The 17,777-nt window shown below is 41.1% G+C and overlaps 1 protein-coding gene across 1 annotated transcript in view; it reads right to left on the minus strand.

Annotated features, from left to right (window-relative positions):
• Window positions 1–15,866, minus strand: part of LOC140739190 (phospholipid-transporting ATPase VB-like) — a 293,630-nt gene extending 277,764 nt beyond the window's left edge. Inside the window, exon 1 of the mRNA XM_073067239.1 lies at window positions 15,755–15,866. The gene's annotated coding sequence lies outside the window, so the exon portion shown is untranslated. The remainder of the gene's footprint in view (window positions 1–15,754) is intronic.
• Between the last annotated feature and the right edge of the window lie 1,911 nt (window positions 15,867–17,777).

Consider the following 17,777-nt stretch of genomic DNA (forward strand, 5'->3'; position numbering starts at 1 on the left):
AGGTAAAGTTCAATTTGAACAAACCAAATAGGTGACTACAGCACAAGGACCATGCTTACTATTATGATTATAAAATATGCACACAAAAACAAAACAGAAAGTGTATAGAGGTTATATTGTACTGCAAAGAGTGGCTGTCCTGATTCAAAGAGATCTGCTGCTTTCTGGGCAACCTCAACAACATCATTCAAGGGGCCAACTTTGCCAAATGCCAATAGACAGTAGGTGCAGGAGTAGGCCATTTGGCCCTTCTAGCCAGCACCGCCATTCACTGTGATCACGGCTGATCATACACAATCAGTACCCCGTTCCTGCCCTCTCCCCATATCCCTTGATATCTATAAGAGCTCTATCTAACTCTCTCTTGAATGCATCCAGAGACTTGGCCTCCACTGCCTTCTGGGGCAGAGCATTCCACATATCCACCACTCTCTGGGTGAAAAAGATTTTCCGCATCTCTGTTCTAAATGGCCTACCCCTTATTCTTAAACTGTGGCCTCTAGTTCTGGACTCACCCATCAGCGGGAACATGCTTCCCGCCTCCAGTGTGTCCAATCCCTTAATAATCTTATATGTCTCAATCAGATCCCCTCTCATCCTTCTAAATTCCAGTGTATACAAGCCCAGTCACTCCAATCTTTCAACATATGACAGTCCCGCCATTCCGGGAATTAACCTTGTGAACCTACGCTGCACTCCCTCAATAGCAAGAATGTCCTTCCTCAAATTTGGAGACCAAAACTGCACACAATACTCCAGGTGGGGTCTCACCAGGGCCCTGTACAGCTGCAGAAGGACCTTGTTACTCCTATACTCAATTCCTCTTATTATAAAGGCCAGCATGCCATTAGCTTTCTTCACTGCCTGCTGTACCTGCATGCTTGCTTTCACTGACTGATGTACAAGGAGTAAGAAGCCATTCCTACCAGCTCCCTAGTGCCATGGCTTTAGTGAACTTATTCATGTAATATCCTTTTATCTGCAATTATAATTCTCCATATTCCACCAGACCTACAGAAGAAAGTCACACCTTCCTTCCGATTCTCATCACCTTCATTACTGAAGGAATATGCAATCAGCACCATCCATAAAGAAACATTCCAAATCCAATTTTTTTATGAAAACATGCCATATTAGACACCAAGACAAACTTTCAACTTACTGCACTGCATTAGTAGTTATTTAAATTAACCCATGCAATGCTAAACCATTGGCTGCTGCAAGCCCCCCATGATGGAGAATGGAGATGTCCAAAGTGAAGTATTGGGCTTAAAAGGCTAAGTTACAGCACACCAATGCATCATGGGCAACAACGACCTAGTCAATAGCTAGGGCAATATTGAAATGGAGTACAAATTGGAAATCAACTACACTGCTATATCCTTGACAGTGAAGGTAGATTATATTTAGCAGTTTTCTCCAATGCACCCCAATTTTCATTGTGCATACACACCAAGATTTTTATTTTGGAAATATGGCCTATCATATCCCTCATTGGTATAATGCATGTGATCATGCTTTGCTCCAAATGGCCCACAAAATACAGATCCTGCTGCTGCCTTAAAAATGCATGCAGCATTGTAATCTGCTGTCTGCATGTGAAATGGAGTGGTATATTTTTGTCATTGCCTTCTTACTGACCCTCACCTGCAGTGCTGAGCTGCAGTTCTTGGTGGGGGGGGGGGGTACAGTACTAAGCAGAGCTTGTGGTACAAGGATGGATAGGGTTAGTAGTCAAGGCAGCTGTTGCTAAAAGTACAGTGGGGTTTGGCAGAGATTCAGCAAGAGCAATTCAGCAATTGAAATAGTTGAATTGAAAATCAGAAGGGGGCAGGCAATAAAAGATTTCAGAGAAAACCATTTTAACTATTTTCACTCTACAACTGGCCACAACACTGGACTGCTAAGGTATCTGGGTCTGCAGTACAGCAGTCGCTCCAGATATCAGGACAACTGCCAATTACCTCTATGGTTATCTACTCGCATGGACTTACAGGCCAACTGCCAATTACTTCCATGGATATTTACTTGCATGGACTTTATGAACACCTGGCAGCCTTGCCAACGCTTAGGGCATCTCTTCCATAATAGCAAAGCCTTTAACTGCTGTTAGACACTTGTAGTCTGAACAGAATCTACTGAAACTCCTGAGGAAGATAAAACTGTGAATAATCCCCAACTGGTTGCAGTCAGAAACGTTCAGATCTCATTTCATTTTTTGTTTTCACTTGCTTCTTTCAAAATATGCCCTGGGTCACAAAAAACAATGGACTGATGAATTCCCATTATGGCTGTGTATTCACTTTCAACATAAAATTGTTACATGTAAATGCATAGGCTATGAAAATGGAAACATTATCATTTTGATTAAAACAAGAACCTAAATTGGATTACCCCTAATTTAGCCAGTTTTCATTGAATGCCGCCTAGAAATGAAGTGAAGTGGCTATATTAGCACTCAGCATTTGGTAACACGTGTACAAACATCCTGAACTCATGCATATGATTTAACATTGCAGGTGATATTCAGAGCCCATGACATTAGTCAGTTAGATGTTATTTACCTGTTCCCTCCACTGTGCAAACACAAAATAATGTTTATTGCATTAGTACATGGAGTTTCTTTGCAAAACACATTAACATATTCTCCTTTAATGCATATTATTTTGGCTCCTTGTGTATCAGGATATTTTGTTTGAGTTGACAGGGAGCCAGCCACACTGGGAAGCTTTGATCAGACATGCTCAATTTGTGACTGTTCTATACTAGACAGAATTTGTAACTATTTCCTAATGATAGGCATACCATCTGAGGAATATTCACTTAGCACAAAATATACAGACATGAAAACACAAAAAAAACAATTGAATTCTTTCACAGATAAAACTGAGTAATCAGAATCTTTAGAATATTTCTTATCAACATTCTAATCTATGGAATGAAAAACAAGATAATATATAGTACTCAAAGGTCACTGCCGGTATTTTGGTGCCGATCTTATCTTAGTCCCAATGGAATCCAAACCATTTCATCTAAAAATTTCATCTCACGGCCATGTTTATTTAATTCTTCATTTCTAGACATAACTAGATATCTATTCAACCCATTAAAAGTAGATTTACTCCATCATTAGTGGATTGCAGAGTGTATCAATTTCAAACACCTACTTTTCTACAAAGGTAAATTTGAGACCATGCAGAGATTTTTGTGACTGTAACCTACAACTGTTGTTCCTCTCCGTGTCTTGTGGAACACCGGGTGCCACCCTTGCTGCTTCTTTAGCATTTTTCTGTTTTACACGAAACCAACTGAACTGAATACGGAAGGAAAGCATGCAAAGAGCCAGCTGGATTCGAACCCAAGACCGCTTACCTTAAAGTCTAGTGCGGATACCAATACACCACCAGCCAGCTAACCAAAAATTAGTGGGTTAAATTGATTCAAGGTGGTACTAAATATTTCACTAATAATCAGATAGCTTTAATGATCAGATATTTTACAGTCCTTACCAAGCAGGCTTCAGTACAACTCACTTTATAAGACCATAAGATACTGTATAGGAACAGGATTCAGCCATATGGTCTAAAGAGTCTGCTCTGTCATTTCATTATGGCTGATCAAATTTTCCCCTCAGTCCCAACTCCTGCCTTCTCCCCTGTACCCCGTCATGCCCTGACCATTCAAGAAGATATCAACTTCTGCCTTAAATATACATAAAGACATGGCCTCTATAGCTGCCTGTGGCAAAGAATTCCACAGATTCACCACTTTCTAGCTGAAGAAATTCCTCCTCAAGTCCATCCTAAAAGGATGCCCCTGTATTCTGAGGCTGTGTCTTCTGGTTTTAGACTCTCCCACCACAGGAAACGTCCTCTCCACTCCACTCTAGTAAGGCCTTTCACCATTTGATAGGTTTCAATGAGGTCACCCCTCATTCTTCTGAATTCAAGTGAATGCACGCCCAAAGCCAGCAAATGTTCATCATATGACAAGCCATTTAATCTTGGGATCATTTTTGTGAACTTTGCATCTTCTCCAGTTTCATCATACTCTTTCTAAGGTAAGGGGTCCAAAACGGCTCACAATACTCTAAGTGAGGCCTCACCAGTGCTTTATAAAGTCTCAACATTACAATCCTTGCTTTTATATCTAGATCCTCTTGAAATTAATGTATTCACCTTCCTCACCATAGACTCAACCTTCAAATTAACCTTTAAGGAACCCTGCACAAGGACTCCCAAGATCTTTTGCAATTCAGTTTTTTGTATTTTCTCTCAGTTCTCTCAGTTTTTTGTATTTAGAAAATAGTCAACCCTTTCATTTCTACTACTAAACCACTTGAACATAAACTTCTCACTGAATTCCATCTGCCATTTCTTTGCCCCTTCTCCTAATTTGCCCGTCCTGTTGCTTCTCTACTTTCTCAAAACTACCTGCCACTTCACCTACCTTCATATTGTCTGCAAACTTTACAACAAAGCCATTAATTCCATCATCCAAATCATTGACATATAATGTTAAAAGTGTCAGTACCAACACAGATCCCTGTGGAACACTACTCATCACTGGCAGGCAACTAGGAAAGGCTCCCTTTATTCCCACTCTTTGCCTCCTGCCAATCAGCTACTGCTTTATCCATGCTAGAATCTTCCCTGTAATACCATGGGCTTATAGCTTGTGAATCAGCCTCGTGTGGCAACTTGTCAAAAACCTTCTGAAAATCCAAGCATACAACACCAACTGATTCTTCTTTGTCTATCCTGCATGTTATTTCTTCAAAGAACTCAAACAGATTTGTCAGTGAAGATTTTCCCTTGAGGAAACCATGCTGACCAAGGCCTATTTTATCATGTACCCTAAGAACTCATCCTTAATAATCAACTCCAACATCTTCTCATCCACTGAGGTCAAACTAACCGGTCTATAGTTTCCTTCCTTCTGCCTTGCACCTTTCATGAAGAGTGGAGTGACATTTGCAATTTTCCAGTCTTCTAAAACCATTCCAGAATCTAGTGATTCTTGAATAATCATTACCAATGCCTCCACAATCTCTTCAGCCACTTCTTTCAGAACTCTGTGATGTATACCATCTGGTCAGGTGTCATATCCACCTTCAGACCTTTCAGCTTCCCAAGAACCTTCTCTCTATTTATGGTAACTTCACACACTTCATGACCCCGACACCTGGAACTTCCATCGTACTGCTAGTGTCTTCCACCATGAAGACTGATGCAAAATATTTATTCAGTTCATCTGCTATTTCCTTGTCCCCCTTAACAACCTCTCCAGTATCATTTTCCAGCTGTTTGATATGTACTCTTACCTCTCTTATACACTTTATGTATCTAAAGAAACTTTTGCTATCCTTTTTAATATTATTGGCTAGGTTATTCCATTTCATCCTTAATAATATATTCCATCTTTATCTTCTTAATGGCCATTTTAGTTACCTTTTGTTGGTTTTTAAAAGTTTCCTAATCCTTTAACTTCCCACTATTTTTTCTTCTATTATATGCTCTCTCTTTGGCTTTTATGTTGGCTTTGATTTCTCTTGCTATTCACGGTTGTGTCATCTTGCCTTTAGATTAGGTTAGATTCAACTTTATTGTCATTGTGCCGGGTACAGATACAAAGCCAAATGAAATGCAATTAGCATCTAACCAGAAGTGCAATAGTATTATTCACAAAATAATTGCAAATAAAAAGTAAGTGCTGCAGCATACAAATATAAAAGTACTGAGACAGTCCAATATGGGTGCAATACTACTTAGTGCTGTGATGTGAGGTTCAGCAGGTTCACAGCCTCAGGGAAGAAGCTCTTCCTGTGCCTGCTGGTGCAGAAGCGGAGGCTCCCGTAGCACCTAGCTGATGGGAGGAGAGTAAAAAGTCCATGGTTAGGGTGAGATGCATCCTTGATAATGCTTTCACCCTGCCTAGGCAACATTTATGGTAGATGTTCTCAATGGTGGGCAATTGGGTGCCGATAATCCGCTGGGCAGTTTTCACCACCTGCTGGAGAGCTTTGCGGTCCGATACAGGATAATTGCTAACCACACTGAGATGCAGTTGGTGAGTATGCTCTCAATGGTACAGCGGTAAAATACTTCTTTTTTGGGATGTATATATCCTGTGCTTATGAATTGCTTCCAGAAATTCCAACTACTGCTGCTCTGCTGTCATCCCTGTCCATGTTCTTTTTCAATCAATTATTACCAACTCCTCTCTCATGCCTTTTAATTCCCGTTACTCCACTGTAATACCGATACATCTGACTTTAGCTTCTCCTTCTCAAATTTCAGCATGAATTCAATCATATTATGATGACTTTCTCTTAATTGTTCTTTTACCTTAAGCTCTCTAATCAATTCTGGTTAATTGTCAACACCCAAACTAGAATAGCTGATCCTCTGGTGAGATCAACCATGAGCTGCTCTAAAAAGCCATCTCTTTGGAATTCCAGAAATCCCCCTCCTGTAATCTAGCACCAACCTGACTTTCCCAATCTACCTGCATATTGAAAACCCCCACGACTATTGTAACATTGTCCTTTTGGCATGCATTTTCTACCTCCTGTTTTAACTTGTAGGCCATATCCTAATGACTGTGTCGGGGTGGGGTGGGGTGTTCTGTATACAACTCCAATCAGGGAGTTTTTTCCTTGCAGTTCCTTAGCTCTATTCACAATGATTCAACTCCTTCTGACCCTATGTCACCTCCTTCTAATGATTTGATTTCATTTTTTACCAAGAGAACAATGCCCCCCCCCTCTGCCTTCCTGACTGTCCTTTCAGTACAACATGTAGCCCTGGACATTAAGCTCCCAGCTATAATCTTTTAGCCATGATTCAGTAACACCTACAACATCATACCTGCCAATCTGCAAATGTTCTGCAAGTTCATCTACAAACGTTTGTACTTTATTCCATATACTGCACGCATTCAGATACGTTACCTTCAGTCTCAGATTCACCCTTTTTAATTTTATCCACCTTTTACGCCACAACCTATCTCGTTGACTGTATTTTGCCGTATCAACAACCTCTCCTCACTACACGTTGCCTCTGTTTGTTAACCAGCTACCTTATCTTCAGCACTATTATTGGCCTTTTCTATGATACTTCTTGCATTGAAATATAGGTAACTCAGGAACTAATTGCACTATGCTGAACCTTTCGATTCCCTAACTTTGTCTGAGGTCTTGCCAACATCTGCCTCCACAACCTCTCCACTAACTGCTCTGGCACTCTGGCTCCCATCCCCTGCAACTCTAGTTTAAACCCCACCGTGCAGCATTAACAAACCTTCCCGTTAAGATATTAGTCTCCCTCCAGTTCAGGTGCAAACCGTCCCTTCTGAACAGGTCTCAACTTATCTGGCTACCATTCTAAAGGCTTGCATTTTCTGACAATGCTAAAAAGTTACTACAATCAGGGAGGAGGTACAGGAATATGAAGACCTACATTCAATTTAGGAACAGCTGCTCTTCTGTCATCGGATTTCTGAATAGTCCATCAATACTACCTCATTATTCCTCCTTCTTGCAATATTTATTTTTGTAATTTATAGACTTTTATGTCTCTGCATTGTACTGCTGTCACAAAACAAATTTTACATTATATGCTATACAATGAATATGATTCTGACAAGCTGCCATTATTTGTTTTGTACATTCATCTACACAGGAATGCTGATAAAATAGAATGCCCAAATACATTTTCTCATTGCTCTTAAAGTGTCATCATAGTTCACAGGCAGGAAATTATATAGATAAAGAGGGATAGGCAAAGAGAAGGGGAGAGAAAGGGTAAAGGGATGAAGAGAAGAGAAGATCAAGGAGACTCAAAGAGGAGAAGATGATAAGGCAGAGGAAAATCAGAAATGGATCAGACATAGATCTACCATCTTCTCCAGCCACCTTGCCAATGACTGATCCAATCTTACCTCAACATAATTTTCCTGTTTTCTTTGCATACCTCTACCAGATGAAACATTTGTCAGACTTTTCAATGACTGCCTCTGCAGGTCTTCAAGGTGGAAACCGAAAGATTTACAATCCTCAAAGCAGAATCTATTTTTATCTACGAAACAAAAAGACACCTTCTTTGAAAATTATAATCCCCTCCCCCCAGTTTTCGACACCTGCACCAGAAACATTAACTCAACATCGACTGCCAAACACCTCAGAATCTCAGAGAATCTCACAGTACAGAAACAGGTCATTTTGTCCCACATCATCCATGTCAACTATATTGCCATTCTATGTTAATCCCATTTACCTATATTAGGCACTCGTGCTTTTCCTACTCAAGTTCCTATCCAAATGCCTTTTTGAATGTTGAAATAACACCCACCTCCACCAACTACCCACACTTCTCAATCCACATTACCATCAGACTTTGCGTGAAAAACTTACCCCTCAGATATCCTTAAACTTATTCTGTCTCATCTTAAACTTGTGGCCTCCCTTTCTATAAAGACTTGCCTCAGGAAAAAAATTGATTAACCAACCCATTTATACCCCCCACTTTTATAAACTTCCACAAGATCACCATAAGACCATAAGATATAGCAGCAGAAGTAGGCCAATCGGCCCATTGAGTCTGCTCCACCATTCAATCATGGGCTGATCCAATTCTTCCAGTCATCTCCACTCCCCTGCCTTCTTCCTATTCCTTTTGATGCCCTGACTAATCAAGAAACTATTTATCTCTGCCTTAAATGCACCCAATGACTTGGCCTCCACAGCCACTCGTGGCAACAAATTCCATGGATTTACCACCCTCTGACTAAAGAAATTTCCCTGCATCTCTGTTCTAAATGGACGTCCTTCAATCCCGAAGTCATGCCCTCTTGTCCTAGATTCCCCTACCATGGAACATAACTTGGCCATATCTAATCTGTTCAGGCCTTTTAACATTCAGAATGTTTCTATGAGATCCCCCCTCATTCTCCTGAACTCCAGAGAATGCAATCCTTTCATTCCAGGAATCATTCTCGTAAATCTTCTCTGAACCCTCTCCAAGGTCAGTATATCTTTTCTAAAATATAGAGCCCAAAACTGCACACAATACTCCAAGTGTGGTTTCATGAATGTCTTATAGAGCCTCAACATCACATCCCTGCTCTTATATTCTATACCTCTAGAAATGAATGCCAACATCGCCTTCTTCACCACTGACTCAACCTAGAGGTTAACCTTTAGGGTATCATGCACAAGGACTCCCAAGTTACTTTGCATCTCTGCATTTTGAATTTTCTCCCCATCTAAATAATAGTCTGTCCATTAATTTCTTCCACCAAAGTGCATGACTATATATTTCCCAACATTGTATTTCATTTGCTACTTCTTTGCTCATTCCCTTAAACTATCTAAGTCTCTCTGCGGGCACTCTGTTTCCTCAGCAACCTACCTACTCCTCCACCTATTTTTGTATCATTAGCAAAATTAGCTCAAATCTATTAATCCCATAGTCCAAATTATTGACATACATGGTAAAAAGCAGTGGTCCCAACACTGACCCCTTTGGAACTCCACTGGTAAATGGCAGCCAGCTTCTATACAGTCCTCTAGAGGAGTTTAACTAGACTTTTTCAGAGTGCATTAAAACTTGCTTTTATACTTCATAACCCTTTCAATAAAATCGATGTTCCATTAGTCTTCCTAAATACTTACTGTTCCTACACACTAACATTCTATGTAACACATACAACAAGCTGGAGGAGCTTAGCAGGTCGGGCAGCATCCATGGAAACGAGCAGTCAACGTTTCGGGCTGAGACCCTTCAACAGGACTGAAGAGGGAGGGGGCAGGGGCCCTACAAAGAAGGTGGGGGCTGCTTCCCCTCCCCCATCTTTCCTCTGATTGGTTTTTCACCTGGCACCTACCAGCCTTCTCCTTCCCACCCTCCCCCCACCTTCTTTATAGGGCCTCTGCCCCCTTCCTCCGGTCCTGACGAAGGGTCTCGGCCCGAAACGTTGACTGCTCGTTTCCACGGGTGATGCCCAACCTGCTGATTTCCTCCAGCTTGGTGTACATGATGCTTTGACCACAGCATCTGCAGTGCACTTTGTGTTTAACATTCTGTGCTTCATGTACTGAGATTCTCAGGTTCATTTTTACTGCCATTTTATATAGACTTTGTTTAAATAATTTACTTCCTCCATTCTTCTTTAAAAAGTGGAAACTCTCACTTTTCCAATATTACACACCATTGCTAATTTCTTAGCCACTCACTCTCTATCTTTATCCCTTGGTTAGCTCTTTACATCTATTTCAGAACTTGCGAAAACACCAGTCTTTGTATCACTGGCAAACAGTAGAGGCTCTTGATCCAAATCATCAACATAAATTGTAAACCGTTAAATGCCAGGACTGATAGTCATGTGAAAAATAATCCATTTAGCTCAAACTTTGCTTATATTAGTTAACCAGTTCCTTCTTCTATGCCAATATATTACTCTTAAACCTGTGAATTCTTTGGTAATAACTTTGTAGGAGGCACATGACAGAATGATTTCTGGGGATGCAAATACACAACATCACCGGGCTCGCTGCTTTACCATTTTGTCAGTTATACCATAAAGAAACTCAAATTCATGAAATACAAATCAGAGAACAGAACATGATAGGAAAAGTTTCTTCAGCCATAATGTTGTGCTGAAATATTACGCTAATGACACCCAACCCTTTCTGTGTACACATGATCTGTGTTCCTTCATTCTCTGCATACACGTGTACCTATCCTAGAACCTATTGTATTTGTTTCTACCACCATCCCTCAGAACAAATTTCAGGCATCCACCATTCTGCGTAAATATGAAGCCCCACAAATCTCCTTCGAACTTAGCACTTTTTATCTTAAATGCATGCCTTCTTGAATCAGCCATTTCAATCCTGGGGTAAAAACATCAACTTTCTACCCTCTATGCCTTTCGTAATGTCATTCACTTTTGTCTGGTCTTCCCTCAGCCACGCCTGCTCCAAAAGAAAATGCAACATTAGTCCGACCCAATTTTTTTCATAAAGCCACGTTAACTCACGAGTTCCAGTATTTTCACAATGAGAGATGTTAGGCTAACTATCTTTATTTTTCTGCTTTCTGTCTCTCTCTTTTCTGGACAGTGATTTTACAATCCTCTCTGATATCTTCAGAATCTGTAAATTTATTTGATAACAGCCAACATGCACACTTCCTTTAAACCCTAGGGAATCGGTCACCAGATCCAGGAGATTTAATCACTATAACCCCATTAATGTGACAACATTTTAATTTTGACTGATGAAGATTGGAATGGGGAAAAGTGATCGATAGGCTGGCAAAGAAGATGTCTGAATCTGCATGTGGGGGAGGCAGGAAAGATGGAGAGGCAAACAGAGGAAGAAACCAATAATGATTGTATTTTGGGAGCATGATGGTGAGGAAGATTTTATGGACTGTGGAGAAGGCAATTGATGTCATGTGTATTTACTGTGTTATTTGCAGAGTCCGGATAAAACACTTCAACTTCTGGCCCACAAGCAGAGCTGTAATCTCGCTTACCTCATGGATGTGACACTTATTTGCTTTCAGCTGCGAGGTTTCTGAAATCTGGAGCCCAGCTGGTTATGATTAAAAACAGAATTACTGCTAAAGTGAGCTTGGGTAATTTCATTACAATATTTAAAAGACATCTGCTTTCCACAAGCAGGTTGACTCTTTGTCCATCCTTCAATAGAATAATATTGGACAGAATGCTGGCATAGTTGCTTTTTTACTTCAAATAATATTTTATAAAAACTCTCTCTGACACTTTTCTTTTAAGCGAGTTCAGGTTTAGCTCAAAATAATACTTTGGCACTATACTTTCCACGTTGCTATTTTCTTCATGTTGATTTTTCTCTCTCCTTTTCTCCTCAATGCTTTGTCTTTTTTCTGGTAGATGGCTTTTGGAAAGCAAGGTGGGAGAAGAGAAAGTTTTATAGTTGCAAGCATATTCCACTGTTGCACAATCTGCCTACATTTTTCCATCAGTGACATGTCTGCTTGTACCATCCTCTTATGAAGTTATCTTTTAGTCAATCAAATGTCTATTGGTTTCATGCGTGTCCTCCCATTTGTGTTACCGCTTACATTTGGAACTCATGTAGGCTTTATGCTGGTATAACAAGTTTCTTTCACAAAAAGCCTTCGAGAGCCTGTCAAACAGGTTCTGTGTTCCATTCCGGAGCCCCAATTAAGGTCAGTGGTTAAATTCTGCAGCAATTTTGGAAAACTTATTCTTACTTCATTACAACCACCTCACATAGAACTTGCTTCCAACTGTAGTCCAGGCTTTCCTGAAGAGATAAGTATTTGAGTAAATAGGAACAATTTTCTACAATTTGAGAGATGAAGCCATCTAGAAAGAATAATTATAGTTTGGTTGACAAAATCACAGGCAAAAATTCCTGTCCATCGTTCAGTCTAACACACATACATGAAAATTGTACATGATACCAACATTCAAAGGTTCAAAAAAGGTTCGAAGTTCATTTATTATCAAAGTACCTTTCCAGTATACGACTCAAATTTGTTTTCTCCAGATAGCCACAAAATAGAGAAAACCATGGAAGTCATTCAAAGAAAAGCAAAAACTCCTTCCTGCACAAAAAATATTAAAAAATTTCCCCAAATTACATTGCATCACTGAATCAAAAGCACCAAACCCCGTCCCCAACCACACACGCAGAAAAACAAATGGGCGAAAAATCTCGCCAAATTTAAATCGCTCAGAGTGGAACAAGAAAGAACAGGTGAAAATATAGAATATAAAAGACAAAACTGAAGAGAGTCCAGTCCAATCCATAAATTGTAGAACATCAGTAACAGCCTCGGGGAAAAGGGAGAACATACAAACCCAGAGACAGTGGAGTGAAGGAGATAGTTCATCACACACAGACACGAAAACAGTGATCAATAGACCCTCAGACATCTTATCTGGCAGCATTGAGCGATAGGTGGCCGCACACAAACAGCTTATTTAGCAGCAGCAAGAGGAAGGTAGTTGGTATTGACTACTAGCTCGCCTTCCACATTCACCTCAATGTTTCAATTGGTAATTAATTGACATTTTAATCGCCGAAATGGAGTTGATCATCGGCTCTCTAAGCTTTGTCTTGAGGCTACTTGTCTCCTGAAATCGATCTCCAAACTGTATGTTACGGGCTCTAACAGTTACAGAAAAACACTTAAGATAAAAGAATGGAAATAAATAGTCCCATGGACTATCTGCAAGGTGTCGCCTGAGAAATCACTGTTCATTGATTCTATCTTGACTGGAATGTCAGGACAATTCTAAGTACGATGCCTATCCTATTCCAATTTTAAAATTATTTTAGAAAGGAAGATTAAGACAATGAAACCAGAGACAGCCTCTCATATGGGATCACCATTTTAGAAACATAGAGAACATACAGCACAATACAGGCCCTTCAGTCCACAAAGTTGAGCTAAACACGTCCCTACCTTAGAACAACCTAGGCTTTACCCATTGCCCTCTATTTTTCTAAGCTCCATGTAGTCATCCAGGAGTCTCTTAAAAGAACCTATCATTTCCGCCTCCACCACCACTTCCGGCAGCCCATTCCACGCTCTCACCACTCTCTCTATGTAAAAAACTTACCCCTGACATCTCCTCAGTACCTACGTCCAAGCACCTTAAAACTGTGCCCTCTTGTGGCAGCCATTTCAGCCCTGAGGAAAAACCTCTGACTATGCACACGATCAATGCCTCTCGTCATCTTATATACATCAATCAGGTCACCTCTCATCCTCCGTCTCTCCAAAGAGAAATGGCCGAGTTCACTCAACCTATTCTCATAAGGCATGCTCCCCAATTCAGGCAACATCCCTGTAAATCTTTTCTGCATCTTTCTTATAGTGAGGCAACCAGAATTGAGCACAGTACTCCAGGTGGGATCTGACCAGGGTCCTATATAGCTGCAACATTACCTCTGGGCTCTTAAATTCAATCCCATGATTGATGAAGGCCAATGCATCGTATGCCTTCTTGACCACAGAGTCAACCTATGGACTCGGACCCCAAGATCCCTCTGATGCTCCACACTGCCAAGAGTCTGACCATTAATGCTAATATTCTGCCATCATATTTGACCTACCAAAATGAACCACCTCACACTTATCTGGGTTGAACTCCATCTGCCACTTGTCCCACTGTAACCTCTGACAGCCCTCCACACTATCCATAACACCCCCAAACTTTGTATCATCAGAAAATTTACTAACCCATCCCTCCACTTCCTCATCCAGGTCATTTATAAAAATCACAAAGTGTAGGGGTCCCAGCGTCCCCTTGGATCCCATGCCTCCTTACTTTCTCAATAAGCCTTGCATGGGGTACTTTATCAAATGCCTTGCTAAAATCCATATACGCTACATCTACGGCTCTACCTTCATCAATGTGTTTAGTCACATCCTCAAAAAATATAGCCAATTCGTTGGCTATATTTAAGAGGGAGTTAGATATGGCCCGTGTGGCTAAAGGGATCAGGGGGTATGGAGAGAAAGCAGGTACAGGGTTCTGAGTTGGATGATCAGCCATGATCATACTGAATGGTGGTGCAGGCTCGAAGGGCCGAATGGCCTACTCCTGCACCTGTTTTCTATGTTTCTATGTTAAAATTCAATCAGGCTCGTAAGGCATGACATGCCTTTGACAAAGCCATGCTGACTATTCCTAATCATACTATTCCTTTACAAATGTTCATAAATCCTGCCTCTCAGGATCTTCTCCATCAACTTACCAACCACTGAAGTAAGACTCACTGGCCTATAATTTTCTGGGCTATCCCTACTCCCTTTCTTGAATAAGGGAATAACATCCGCAACACTCCAATCCTCTGGAACCTCTCCCATCCTTACTGATGATGCAAAGGTCATTGCCAGGGGCTCAGCAATCTTCTCCCTCGCTTCCCACAATAGCCTGGGGTACATCTCTTCCGGTCCCGGTGACTTAATCAACTTGATGCTTTCCAAAAGCTCCAGCACATCCTCTTTCTTAATATCTACATTCTCAAGCTTTTCAGTCCACTGCAAGTCATCCCTACAATCATTTTAATTCATTTTTCCCCTGCATTTCCCCTAGTTCACTGTGCAAGGGAGCCTCAGACATATTTCACCAAGTACTCAGCTTGTAATAAGGATACAGGAGTCCAGAAACCTGAGAACAGCAGATACCTGGGAACACCATTACTTGTAAGTCTCCCTCCAAGTCACTCACCATCCTGACTTGGAAACATATCACCATACCTTCATTGTCAAAATCATGGAATTCCCTCCCTAACTGCACTGTGGGTGTACCTACACCTCAGGGACTGCAGCAGTTCAAGAAGGCAGCTCATCACCACCTTCTCAAGGGCAACTAGGGATCGGCAATAAATGCTGGCTTAGCTAGCGACACCCACATCCCATAATGAATAAGTAATAAAAATACAAGATACTGTTGAACATAAATTTACAATATAGAGTATAGTTAGGCAAACTGCTGCCTTATCCAATTACAAATTCAAACTCTTAATAGATAAGGTCCATCCTGTCTGGCTGAAACATTTATTATTTTGCCCCTAAGAGCTTTCATACATTACCCTGGCAATAATCAGCTCATACGTCACCCAAGTTGTTACACAGCGTCACTCCCTACTTATTGTTACAGACAGCTTAAGTGGAGCTTATATTTCCTTACATTTTCCAAGGTAGTCACAAAAGCTTTTACTTACTTCATTATTTAGAGATGATCACTTTTTTCATCCTCTCATGTTAATTTCCACAGTTTATTTCCAGTATATATTTAGGTACTCAAGTCCAAACTACTCTGTACAATGAGGAAGGGAAAACTTGGCACCAAGCAGGTAACTTAATGAAGAAAGCAAACAAACCGGTTTAGATAAATGGAGCACAGATTTTAAGATTTTGAGCAAGGTTGGTTAATCAATCTAGGAATTACCAATTTCATTTGATTGTTTCCAGAGTAACTTAAAATGCCTACAATAGTTGAAAGCTTATCTGAGATGCTCCTGGTAAAGTTGTATTCTCTTCAATAAAAGGAGCTTACCAATCATTCCAAATTAGAAACATTCCTGAACTTTTGGACTTTACCTAGGAAACTGCTAGACAGCTGGATGAAAAGTTATGTTCAGATAATGTTAAACTCAAGGAGCTCAACGTCATCGGAAACAAATTGTTGGCTTGATAGGTACCTCCTGAATTCAGCTGCGACATCTCCCATCATCATTAAACTGATTGCAATTTGCACAATGTGTTTTCTATCAATTCACTGGAGTGTTTTCAAAAGTGCATCCCAATTCTCTGAAAATCACAAAACGAAAATCCATAGATGATGGAAATCTGTAATGGTGGGGATCGTTGGACCAGTAATTTGAATTGCAATGGTGAGATGCTTGTCCAGTAGTTTGAATCTGGTAATGAGAACAAAAAGAGCGTACAAGTAGTTTGAACTAGGGTGGTTGGAGGTAGTGTTGAAGTGATGGAGTGAGGATTAAGGGAATTAGCATATCAAGGACATGGCAGTTGAGAAACAAAGTCACAGTGGAGGAAGCATCTATTGTTTTTGGGGTTATTGCCAAACAATACAAGTTAAACATCTTAGTCCCTCCCAGTATTGCAAAGGTAAACCAGGTGTTGCCAGGAATGTCAACTGACAAGTCTGCTAGGACAGCTTAATCCAAGTTTCCATGGATTGGTCCAAAGTATTGTTACATTAGAATTATGGCATTGTGTGTGTGCTCAAGCAAAGTAAACCTATCAGGGTCACAATGATGACAAAAATGAATTTTTCTAATCATGCAAAATGACTTGGTAATATGTTCAGATTCAAATTCGGGTTCATTTATCTATCACACATACTATCAAAATATACATCGAAATGCATTGTTCGTGTTCAGAATCAACAAAATTGAAGAATGTCCTGGGGGCCGCCTAAAGGTGTTGCCACACATTTCAGCACCAATGCTATATGCCCCCAATGCTCGGCAGAACAGCGCAAAACACAACAAGTGACAAAACAACAACAGCCGAACAATAACAACACAAAATGCTGGCAGAACTCAGCGGGCCAGACAGCATCTATGGCAAGAGGTAATGACGACGTTTCGGACCGAAACCCTTCATCAGGGTTTATCCTGATGAAGGGTTTCGGCCTGAAATGTCGTCACTACCTCCTCCCATAGATGCTGTCTGGCCTGCTGAGTCCTGCCAGAATTTTGTGTTTTTATTTATGATGCACCATCAATAACTCACGCTGAGACTTAGGAAGCGAGATATCGGCTTTTATTGACTGGAAGAATAAACAGCACTACATCCTGAGGAAAATGAGGGAGAGCAGCAGCCCACAGTCGCCTTTATACAGGGGTCTGTGGGAGGAGCCACAGGAGCAGTCAGCAGGGTCTGTGGGAGGAGCCACAGGAGCAGTCAGACAGGTATATCTAGTTCACCACATTCACCCCCCAGATGGCCGCTCACATCCGGGCATGCAAGATGGCGGCTCCCAGGTCGCACACGGGTAGGTAGGGGCGGGGCATGGTGATGCCGGCAAAGATGGTTGTCCACATCCGGGCATGCAAAATGGCAGCCCCCAGGTCTCAGACGCAGCGCTGCTCAACCCCGGGCGCGGTTTAGATTTACAGACTTTGGCGAAATGGCCCTTCTTCCCGCAGCTGGAACAAGTCACTTCGCGAGCCGGGCAGCTGTTTCTGGGATGTTTCTGAAGCCCACAAAAGTAAC

This window comes from Hemitrygon akajei, chromosome 15 (genome assembly GCF_048418815.1).
Source record: "Hemitrygon akajei chromosome 15, sHemAka1.3, whole genome shotgun sequence".
Taxonomy (NCBI): domain Eukaryota; kingdom Metazoa; phylum Chordata; class Chondrichthyes; order Myliobatiformes; family Dasyatidae; genus Hemitrygon; species Hemitrygon akajei.